At 38.7% G+C, this 12,341-nt stretch overlaps 1 protein-coding gene across 4 annotated transcripts in view; it reads right to left on the reverse strand.

The window, feature by feature from the left end:
- The window catches only part of CDKAL1 (CDK5 regulatory subunit associated protein 1 like 1), a 432,072-nt gene that overhangs the window by 239,467 nt on the left and 180,264 nt on the right, over positions 1 to 12,341 (reverse strand). The gene's annotated exons all lie outside the window — the stretch shown is intronic.

The raw sequence follows: 12,341 nt of genomic DNA on the forward strand, positions 1-12,341 counted from the left end.
ATTTTAAAAATAGTGCATATTCTTGAAAACACATTTGAGTTACTTTTTTCTTCTTTCATTTGGCTTGTATAAACAGAACAAATAACATAATGAAGACAGAATCACCAACTAGAAGGACGGCTTAGCACAAAAGATTGGGGAGCTAATGAAAAACTCTCATAAGAAACTAAAGGAATAATGTGAATGCTTTTAATTTACTTGACAATGTAGTAAAGGCAGACTAATTCAAAGTAAAAGGATGGAAAGATCAAAACAAACAAAAACTACCACTCATATGTTTTTCCTGGACCAGCCTTTGGATCCTGGTAGTGACATGAATGTAATAAGCAGAATGTTATGAGGAGTTCGTTGCACTTTTTTCCCCCTTCCCTGCTTTTTAAAGCTGATATTGCCCTACAGCTTTTTATAGGTTAAAGTGTTTAAACCTCTAAAAACCCCACAAAACCAAAAAACCCAATTATAAACATTTCTCTTGTTCATGGTTACTAGAACACCTTAAATTCTGTCCATTTTCACAATAAAAAAAGCCACAGCTTCAATATCATAAAGCATTTGGGTGCCAGAAAAGGCTAACTACAGGAGAATTACTACAGAACTTTCAAAACAATAATGAAAAGGCAAAGATAGCACCAGGTGGGTTCTGATGAAGTCACCAGCTACAAAATTGTAGCTACTCGGATATACTTTGTCTTCTATTATGATGTCTAGCAGCTCCACGACTAGGTAATTACTGCTTTGCAAACTCTAAAGGTTTTCATTCACAGAGATTCCCCTCACACATTAGTTAGGCCTTGTTTGCACAAGCAGTGGATCAGGAAGTGCAGCACACTGCACAGAACATTTTCTCAAGTGCCCTCCTGCCCCTGCACATCACCTTGGCCCTGAGACCTTCTCCACCAACAGAATCTTACTTTCTGCCAGAGGACATCTAGACAGTTTGTGATTCTCTCTGCTAGACTGGATTATGTAAATTGTACATCGTCTTATTTATGTATATTATTTTTCCTGCCTATCACACCCAAACTTCAGATTTTAGTGTCCATTTTAGATCAGAAAACTAAAAGATACGGCTTAACTGCAGCAATGAGACTCTTCTATTAAGAACTAAAAACTTATATGAAATAAGCTGCCATTCAGTAAAATACACAATCATCTATTAAAAATAGAAAAAAAAAAGACCTAAATCTGAACCTTTACAACCTGCTCCAAATAAGTGATTTATTCCCACCCAAAGACAACTTAATCATCAGACGTGAAACAATTTTTATGTATCTCACCTTCCTTCTGCAAATCAAAGCCTTTCATCGTGCAAGATTAAAGCATGTCTAAAAGAGTGGCATTTGAAATCAAGAAAAGTATAAGCAGATAATTGGTTTATACTTCCCCTGTGTAACCTATTTAGCAAACTAAAACATTTTCTCCTAGGTCACTCGCCATCTAAAGTGTGCCACAAAGGGCTTTCCCTCACAGCCCAGGGAGTGCTCATTTCTCTCCCTGTTTTCCATCTGTGACTCTTTCGAACCCCTTCAATTCTTCCAGGGTTGCAAAGCACGTCTCCCTCTTTTTGTTCTCTTTCTTTTCTTTTTTTTTTTTTTTGTTTTGTTTGTTTTTAAAGCACAACTCTCCATTCAACACAACACTTCATTTCTAAGCAGGCTCCCATCCAGTCATCCCACTGTCACACTCCTTCCCCCCTACATCGTTCACTAAGCTAAACTAGCTTTCTTCCACAGAGCTACGCAAAAACAGCATTATGGATCGGTGATGCATCGTGTCCTGTCCTAAAGAGCAATACTAAACTTACCTTCGGTAGCCTGGCGTGGTGTGTCGGTGGGGGCTAACAGCCAGACTCCCTCCGCCTCGGCGGGACAGGGGCAGCGAGAAGGGGAACAAGGGAGTTCACGAGTCCGGACAGAGATGGGGAGATCACGTACCAGCTAGTGTCCCGGGCAAAACAGGCTCAACTCAGGGAAAACTAACTAATCGCCAGCCAAAATAAGAACTGAATTACAAATTCAGGTAGTGGGAAACAGAGACCAACACTTAACCAAAGCCTTTCCTCCCCTCTTTCCCAGGCTTAGCTTCACTCCTTCGCTCTAGAGTCTTCTACACACATCCCGCCCCCAGCCTGAGGGAACCGGCTGGAACCGGCCGTGACCGGCCCCAGGCAGCCCCGGCCTCTCCTCACAGGGACCCCCCTGCAGCTCCCCGCTGCCAGCGCCCCATACGCGGGCCTGCAAAGCGCTAAAAGAAAACGCTGGGATGGCAAAATACTGCAGCAGGCAAACTCCTACACCTTTCCAAGGGCACCTCACAGGCAAAGGCGGTCGAAGCCCGCGTTACAGTTACCGGCCGGCTCGTACGACGACGAAGGCCAGATGCTGGTTCCTGCAGCGCAGCTGCTGAGGGAGCCAGCGGGAGCACGGAACGCCAGCACTCGTCACAGCAATTCCAGCCGCGCAGGCGGAAACCCTCCAGCATTTCGGTAGCCACGTTCGTGAGGAGAGAGTAAAGTGAGTAAAGAAAAACAATTACTTGTCATATATGGGCTGACCCACAGGTTTTGGGTTGGGGTTGGGGGGGGGGGGGGGGTTGTTCTGAGGTTATTTTTCTTCAATTTTGCTTTCATTTCAAGGAAACAAAATCTGTTTCATAGTGGACGTGTCTGGTCTTTTATAACCAACACACAAAGGTGTGGTTTACATTGACAATATTTGTACTAATCTTTGTTTTCTCCAAAGAAAATAACATTACCAGCTATTTTGTCAGCCTTCTCAGGTCATCAAGAAGAGATTTAACTTGCAACAATCCTGCCCCATGACCCCAAGGTTACTTTAACACCGGCCCTTTTACCCACAAAAGGAAATTTTGTCAGCCATCAGTAACAAAGGGATGCACTGAGATTTTATTTCTTGGGATGAAGTAAATTTATTTAAGCTCAAATTTAAGCTAGGACTTGGGAAGAAAAAAACAACACACCAACACCACTAACTTTTAGCATTTACTACAATTTGCAAAGTCTGACTTATTACAAATTTGGCATAAAAGCGAGTTTCAATGAAAAGTTTATTACCAATTTTTTGTCATCTTGAACTGTAACCTTGCATGAAAACAATGCTTTTGTAGACCTTCTTCAAGATGTGTTACTTCATCACAGGATTGATAAAAACTATAATTTTAGTAAGTCATTTAGAACAAATTCTAAATTTATTCCTGTGTAAAAGATATAAATAGAGCCAAAATCTAAACTGGTACCGAGGTACAGTAAAAAGATTATTTATTCTATTTACATAGAAATTTTCTGTTTTCTTATCATAAAAGTCCATGTATAGAGTATTTATAAAAAAAAAAGCACGTTACCTCTTCCTCTCTTCTCCTTATAATTTATGCATAAATCATATATATTTCTCACTATGTATTTTGCTCTGTATTTGGGTAGTAGTATTTGAAAAGCTCTACAGCAAGAGTACTAAATACTAAGAGTACCAAGTACTAAGCAACAGTACTAAATACTGAAATTATTAATCTCCAAACCTTGAGGATAAGTTTCATGTCTCCAATCAATGTTCCTTTCCCACAAGGCCTGGTTTCTAGTAAACTAGTTTCTCCTGCATCTTCAGAGTTGCTTTCTGGGCAAATAGTCTTTAAACTAAGTCCTGGGCTACTTGAAAAAATACAGTAACAGCAGTTTTTCTCTGGTACTGCAATAAACTTGGTCAGAAAGACAGAATGGAAATGTGCAGCAAGAAGTACAAAGAAAGAAGGGGAAGTTTTTCTCCAAATACTCACAGCATTATGTGGGATCATTTCTAAGAGCTTTATTACTATGGTCTTTAAGTACAACTTCAGGGGGGGTTGTTGATTTATTTTGGGGTAGGACCTAAAAGTTGGGATTTGGAGGCAGACTTTTTTTTCAAGTTTTACCGCACCAATTAACTTATTCCTACTATAAAATAAAAATATTGTGGAATGCCTAAATAGTTTAGGGGGTTTTTTTGGTACTTAAAGAGATTATATAACAAAACCAAAATGAGACAGACTTCGATGTAACACAGAAAATGATCAATTTTAGAAAGCAAAACAAAAAAGACAAAACTTTTAAATCCTATTTGTACCATATTTGTTAATTCCAACTTGGGAAAAAAATAATATTTTGGGCTGCAGCTGACCAACAAAAGGGTGCAGATTTCAAATACTTGTAAAAATGATGAACTAACCACTTTTCACAGATTTGATAATAATCTGTTCTTGAAAATATAATTTTAAACCAAACCATAAGTATAATAAAGTATCTGTAGAATTTTTTTCCCCTAGTAAGCCAGCCTCTCCTCCAAGTTCCCAGCATAACAAATTATTCATACGTCCATGCTGCCACATACTCAGACCACAGACAATCAAGTGGAAAAAAGCTGTTGGGAACTCTGAGAATCTGAGCATTGCCTCTTACCAAGTGGCATTCACCAGCAAGTGGATCATTTAAAACCAACCCCGTAGGTAAAGCTCTCCTTAAAAATCAGCCTTTATCACAGCTAAAGCTCAAACATATGGGACTAAAAAGCCAACATGCTAGTAGTTGCAAAAGAGTATTTTGCTTTGCGTTATACTGGAAGCCTTCTTCAAGCATTTAAAGTTGGTTTGTAAATGTTAGTTTATATTAATACAGGTCAAAGGTTTTTTTGCACAAAGAAATAACAGACGTTTACAGAAACAATTATTAATCGTCATTGTGTTTGTAATTATCAACATGTTTTGAATAAATTTTGTATTGATTCCAGAACAAAAACCACGAAGTCCTGGTTTTCCAACATACTAAACTGATGGAGGTACTTTGAATTATTAACCTTTTGCTTTGAATTATTAACCTTTAATCAGATATGTGCCCAATACACAGAACTATTTCACAGCAAGGTAAAATATTATCCACAGATAAATTACTACCATGTGGCTAATTAAAAACTTTTTGAACACGTTACCAAACTGAACGTCATCAACATTTTGGTCAAGTGCCTGAAATTTTGTTGTAGACATAGGAAACAGTGGTCTTCACATTGTTTAGCTAGTATGTGCTTATGTTGTGCGTTAGATTAAGCAGACTCTTCATTTTCGAAATAGTAATATTCCTCATAAAACACACACTTAACATGAAAGGCTAACCCTTACAGATGGAACTAATTAGGAGTAAGAATACTTATGACACAGCAGACACATAAAGACTTTCCTTCAGTGGGACTAATCAGTGGATTTCAGCAGCAGATGAGAATGAGAGTACAGACAGGAGGGGCAAAATGCTGGTTCCTCTTAATGGGACTTGTGCCACCAAGTTTAGTGAAGACAGGATTCCACCCTCAGATATGAAAAGTATAAAACATCTTTCATTCAAGGATTAGAAAACAGCTCAATTACAGACTGCTATGTGCCATTAGTGTGCTAGTCACTCACATTTAATGTGATTGACCAAGACCAGACATCTGTGAGCAAGATGGGAGAGCTGAATAGCTGCAACAGTGTCATATGACAGAAGATCCTTGCTGCTCTGCAGGTGGTTAATTTTGGGGGAGGGAGGTGGTATTGCTCCCTTAATTTCCTGAATAACCCAATAAATTCTTGCTTGGTATCAACCTAATGAGCTGGTAAAAAAAAAAAAAACCAAAACCAAAACCAAAAAACAAAAAGCAAAAAACAACCCCAAACCACCCAAACAAAAAAACCCAACCAAAACCCAGTCCTAAGGTGGTCTTCTCCCAAATTAAAAACCTGCAGAAATAAAGTAAAATATCATTAATCACAGTTCAGTCTAAATACTAATATCTGCCTTTATGAGATCTGACTAGTTATACAAATTCAAGATCTTATGAAGTTTGCCCTATTAAAAAAAATAAAAATTCTAACAGTAATGCAGTGCCCCTAACAACACTGCAACATCACATCAGTACAAATATAGAAAGATTGCTCACCACAGTCACCCACACCATCTCTCTGCACCTACCAGCACGCTTCCTTAGAAGGCCTCAATAATTCCAGCCCAAGAATATTTTGTATTAGTAAACTGTGGTTTTCCTGAAAGGGGAGCATGATTTGCTTGTTTCAAAATACAGTTTAGAGAAAAGATTTAGGCTTTTGTAAGATACTTTTAGAGTTTCTACCAAATGTAATTTTGATAAAAATGCTCTGTAGTGTGAGTAAAGAGAAAACTCCCTTTGCAGGCTTGACTGAGCAAAAGAAATACCAGAAATATATACTCCCAGCAGATGAAAAGGAGATGGATACTAGTCAAAACTTACTAAACAAGAGCTAGTAGAAGTCTACAAATATTTTTCTCCTTAGTATAACCTAACAACAGCATTTATACTGTATTTATAGTTAAATATCATACTATCGAGTTAATGAATATTTCTTAGCATTTTTCCGCTATAAATGCTACTTTGTACTTGCAAAATTTCTAAATTCCACCAAACTTAACTGCAATGGATCACAAAAAAAGTAGTTTACAGAAAAAAAAAATCCCATGCCTAATACACTTGACTTGTTTTCAGGAAACTTCTTTTGCTTGAAGTTTGCACATTTTACAATAAAGCTTTTCAACCCACTATGACAGGGAAGATAATTTCCTGTAAAAATTTGGGGCATGGGAGGTTGCTTTCACTTTAAAAAAATTCAGGACTTAAAATACTTTTGAAACAGTGGCAAACTAGTTCTCATCAAGGCTAATTAGTCTAAGCAGCAAACCACATTATTGCAGAAATACTGTTTCTAGTATCCCAGCTTGTTCAGACTGAGCTTGGACATGAGCCACAGGGGCTATGCTACACAGATGCACTCGATGTTACAACATTTTCTATATGATAAAAGCACGACTTCTCTGAAATGATCTTTGTAGCCAACTATTTTAGAAACTGCTCTGAAAGTACAATGCCGACTTAAAAAGAAAAAGCCAGCCTCTCAAGGAAGTTTTAGCAGAAAATAGGAAGACCCTTCAACAAACACTGTACAGTGTATGGGATTGCACACACATTTTTCTCAAAGTAGGACACAACTACAGGATGCTATTTTTTAATTCTGCAACCCATTCCATGCTCAGCAAAATGGGAACAAAGTGCATTATAATTTTGTTCTTCCGAAGACCTTTGAAGCCAGCATTTTATTCGGTAATGCCTCACTAGTTACTAATCAAAAGGAATTTCGAGAGAAGGCAGCTCAGTTAGTTTGATAAGCTATAATAAGATTTAATTTTGTACTTTAAATATTTGCGTTTTGTGAAACTGAATTCCTACAGTCAAGTGCAGGTGATTCAAAGGTCACAGCTATGCAGTTATATCATCATACATTCAACTTGCTAACTTTAAGGCCCATGATTTAACATCAGCAAAATCAAGTGCATCAGTGGCACTTTTTTAGTGTTTGTCTAAAGAACTTCTTGATTAATTATTCTGCCTACACAGTTCTGCAATTGTTTGCATTAATTCAGGCATTCTAAATGGATATTACAAGGTAAAACGTTCCATTGCTAGGTAAAACATTCCAAGCTGCATAGATCTGTGTTCCCCACCCTGACCCAAAATGGTGCATTGCTAGATGCTTACTGGAAACTGCAATGATTTTTTTCTCTGCAATTCAAACTAAACCTCTATGATTCACAGAGACATAAATTACTTTAGAAGCATTTCCAAATAGCTGCTTGGCTACACAGACCACAACTTTGGGACAGATCACGACAGTCATTAATATCAAGAAAGTGACTCAGCTGAAATAGCACAGGTAGATAAATTAGGTTCTGTGGTTGCACAGAGCAGAAAATGCCACGGCATTTTAACTACAAGTAATCAATTCTTTCAACACTTCATAAAGAGCAACAATATTTGGAAGATGATGACTCCTGGTCTCAGTCAAACAGCAGTAATGAAGGTGGTAGAAATAAAGAGTTACAACAGAAAAACCTTAGATACAAAAGACACTTCCTTAGAAATCTGCTCACAGCTAATCCCAGATATACAGTGGCAGAATACAGCAACATCACAATTTCAGCATGCATAAGCAACTATTATTCTTAGATCCCTCCTAATGAACAGCAATGATTGGAAAATGACCTCTGAGGACAGGATTCTCAGAGGCTTGCTTTAATTTATAAAGTTTTAGAGAGCTGTGACTTGACAAATGCCATAGTATTTAAAGCATCAAATAGTATCATTTTATTAAAAAAACCTACCAGGGACAGATGACTTAGCATAACTTATACAGAATGTGCTGCAAAACCTAATTGGGTCAGTAATAAACAATTTCATAAGCTTTAAAAATTCAGCTTTCAAAGTTTTTTGACAAAATACTAAGGATTACATTAAAACTGTGATTTCTACATAGCGGGGGGGAGACAATGAGCACATTTAAAGTTCTGTTCCAGGAATGCAGGATCTCAGCAGATCTCAGCAGATCTCAGCAGATCTCAGCAGATCTCAGCAGATCTCAGCAGATCTCAGCAGATCTCCGTGAGTGGTGGAAGGGTAAGGGGAGTCAAGTGTCTTTCTATAAGCAAACCACTTCACTTACCATGCATCCTCACAACATTAGCAGCTCCTGAATCACCCACACAGAAAACATGGCTGAAAAGTAGACCACTGCCTGTGATAAGAGCTATTGTTTTTACTTCCTGAATGGCTTTTGGGACAGACCCTTTTAGAGTAGTGAAATCTCACAGGAAACATTAGGCTGCAGTTAATTCTGTAACATACAGCAGGTACCACACAGATTCTTGGGATAAAAGGTATTGTTTTTGTACTGGTCAAAACATCCTGGGGGGGGGGGGGGGGAAGTTACATTTCAGCAGCACTGAAACTACCAGGCTTAATTTAGAATTTATCTGAGATTGCCATCAGACCAATTTCAAAAAAAGTATTTGTAAAATGTCTGTGGGAAAGTGGATCTGAATTGTCTGGGTAAAATAATGGAAATAAGTGCAGAATAAAAACAAACTCACCATTTATAATCTAGAAAGAATCCCTTCCCAATGATTGTGTCTACACAAAGCTTTCTGCCCCAAAAGGTCCTACTGGTTGTGGCAGCAGTAGAAATGTTAAAAGCTCGGATCTAAGCATTATCTACCATTAATACTATGTTGTTGCTCATAAACATCATCTCTGTCTTGTGATAAATTGGTTAGTCTTGCTGAAAAAAAAGTGTATGTGCAGCAGTACAGACATACATGCTTCAAGTACATACTCTTCATCATGTATTACTTTGTCAACTTAAAATCAAAGACGACCACACATTTCAACATAATTGCCCAATCCTAAATCTGTCTGAGATTTTCCAAGCAATTTAATGGACTGATTTACACAGTTATTCTTATAAGACTCTAATGACCGATTTCTTTCAAAAATAGAAATTTAAACCAGGGGCCTTATGTTTGCCTTTAAGAGTCTCCAAGGGGATTTTCAAAAGCAAATTAATCCCCTTTAAACAGTTATAGAGCTGAGTCAGTCAGATTATCTTCATGGACATATCTTCCTTACTGCCCATGTACCTCTTACAGAAAATGCAAGTTAAAGTACTTACCTTTGAATAATTAGGGAAACTAATTTGAATAATTAGGCAAACTAACATTTATAAATTATTTTCATTGTTTTACAATGTTATGGTTTTAATATATCCAAATATATTTTGCAGAATTTAAAAGCATAGTAACAGTGCAGAAAACAGGAAACAGTAGCCTTTCATTACTAAACTAGTTATCCTCAACTTCTCCATCTGCTTTACTTCTCTAAAATTCTCCCCTTCTAATGATTCCTCAGCTCTTTTCTTCTATTTTCTTTTTTTTTTTCCCTGCCATTTTCTTAACTTATTCCTGTTGTCTTGCATTCAGTGACCATTATGCTTGTAACTCTCCCGTGGTGTCCTCATGTCCCAGTGACTGGAATGGTCTGACTTTCTTCCAAGCTATTTGGCCGGTGTTTGTATGCTTTGATTTCCTCTTTAACCACTCAAGTCTGTGGTGAGTCTGAAACTTTTCCAGTTCAACTGCTGCCAGCTCTGACAGAAAGCATAAACTTCCTAGTTTTGGTGGGGGTTTTTTTTTGTTTTTGTTTTTGTTTTTTTTTTTTAAGCACAAAGACAACTAGTTTTTATCTGGTTAGACTTAAGTTGATGAAAATTCTTTCTTTTTTTTTGTCATCTCCATTGCAACTCAGATAGTTATGGTCAATCATTTAAAAGAAAATCAGAAAGACCATGACTAAAGCACTTAATGCACAAATCAGAGAATTAAAAACAGGCCACAGAACCCCTTGGGAATTCAGGATCTAAACAGCCTTCTAGACATTACAGGCTGGAAAAGACATGAGAGGCAGCTCTAGTCATAAAAAGCAAGACTTAACAATAAAAAGGAATGGACAGACAAAACACAAAGTAGCTCAGCAATTCAGTTGTTTACAGGCCTTAGTCAACACTTAAATGGAAGTTTTCTTTGTATTTCCACAGCCACATCTGGCTACAACATTATCTTTGCAAGGGCTGACTTGAAACAGTTTTTCAGCTTTAACAATGTTCTTAAAAAGACCCAACCTTTTGGAGGATGAGGGTTTGCACCGGCTGCACATGGGCTGTTGAACAGACCAACAAGCCAAGGTAGCAAGGTACGTTACCATTTCGTTCAGTAAGCACCACCCAACAACCTCCCTGCAGAAATGCTTTCACAAATAAGGTTGATGACATCATACTACAAGATGTTTGTTTGCTCTTATCAACACCAGTTAAAATGACATTTTCCTTGTGAGGCTGAGTTGTCTGAAGAAAAAGACATAACCCGACCTTGCCTTCTACAAAGAGGTGACTGACCCTGTGGAAAGGGGAGGTCTGGGGATGTCATATACCTTGATTTTAGGCAGGCCTTTGCAACAGTCTCCCACAGAATCCTTAAAGACAAATTGCTGCGATACGGATTGAATAAGTGGACAACAAGGTGGGTTAAAACCTGGCTGGACTGCTGGGTTGTGGTCAGCAGTGCAAAGTCTAACTGGTGGGTGGTTAGTATCAGTGTTCCTCAGGGATTAGATGCTGGGGCTACTATTATTTCCTGACTTTATTAACGACATAGGTGAAGGGATGTAATGCATCTGCAGCAAATCCCAAGCTGGCAGTGAGGAGAGCAGCCGGAGGGCAGGACTGCTATTCAGAGAGGTATCAACAGCCTGGAGAAACGGGCTAACAGGAACCTCACGAATTTCAACAATGGCAAGTAGAAAGCCCCACATCCAGAATAGAGTAACCCCAGGCAAACGTGTAGGTGGGGAGGGAATTGACTGGCTAGAAAGCAGTTTTGTGGATAAGGACTTTGGGGTCCAGGTGGGCAATGAACTGAATGCGAGTCAGCAGTATGCCCTTTATATTTAAGAAGGTCAAACGCACTGTCCTGTGCAACTGGACTGTGCTCTCAAGAATGAAACCTACAGTTTGAAATTGTTATTGCCCTCTGTTTGGCACTTGTGAGACTGCATCTGTAGTGCTGTGTCCAGTTTTGAGCTCCGTGGAGCAAGGCAGACAGTGACATAAAGTAACAAACAAGTAGACAGGAAAGACACCAAGGTGATTAGGGGGCTCAGGCACATGGCACACAAGAAGAGGCTGAGAGAACTGGCTTACTCATCGTTAGGATGAGGAGATATTACTGCTGTCTACAAACAGCTGATGGGAGCATACAGTGAAGACACAGCCAGACTGTTCTTGGGGGTTCAAGGTCATAAAATTAGGAGCAATGGGCACAAGTTGTAATACACGAAACTGCAATTAGACCGAAGAAAATACTTTACCATGACAGTGGTCAAGTACTGAACAGGCTGCACTACTGCTGATCTCATCTCTTTGAGATGCTGGAACCCAACAAGAACGTTATTCCTTTCTAGAGCCCAAAGGCTTGCTCTGCTCCAGGATTACATGTGTGTACATGGATGAGTACACACACACTTATGTGTAAGACACACACACACATGAGAAGCATAGCATGCTTCCAAACCACAGGAAGCTTAGATTCAACTACAGGGGTAAGAAAAGCTAGAAGATGAGAAATCAATGCAGAGAAGGACCATGTCTGGCCTGTACAAGGAGAACCAGAGAAGAAGATTAAATGAAAGATACCACAAACAGTGTCAACATTTACAATTTTCCTTCCATTTGTTATCAAATACATTTAGAGTGTGACACTAACGTGATATTCACATGCTGTCCATAAGTACACCACGGCACTTTGAGGGCTAACATTAACAGAGAAACAAGTATGGCAGATTTTTTGGAGCAGATCGCTAGTAGCCAGTCAAGAACAAAACATTCCCAAGCATGCTACTGGAGCTACAGCCAGC

The sequence above is a fragment of the Harpia harpyja genome, chromosome 1, assembly GCF_026419915.1.
Source record: "Harpia harpyja isolate bHarHar1 chromosome 1, bHarHar1 primary haplotype, whole genome shotgun sequence".
Classification (NCBI taxonomy): domain Eukaryota; kingdom Metazoa; phylum Chordata; class Aves; order Accipitriformes; family Accipitridae; genus Harpia; species Harpia harpyja.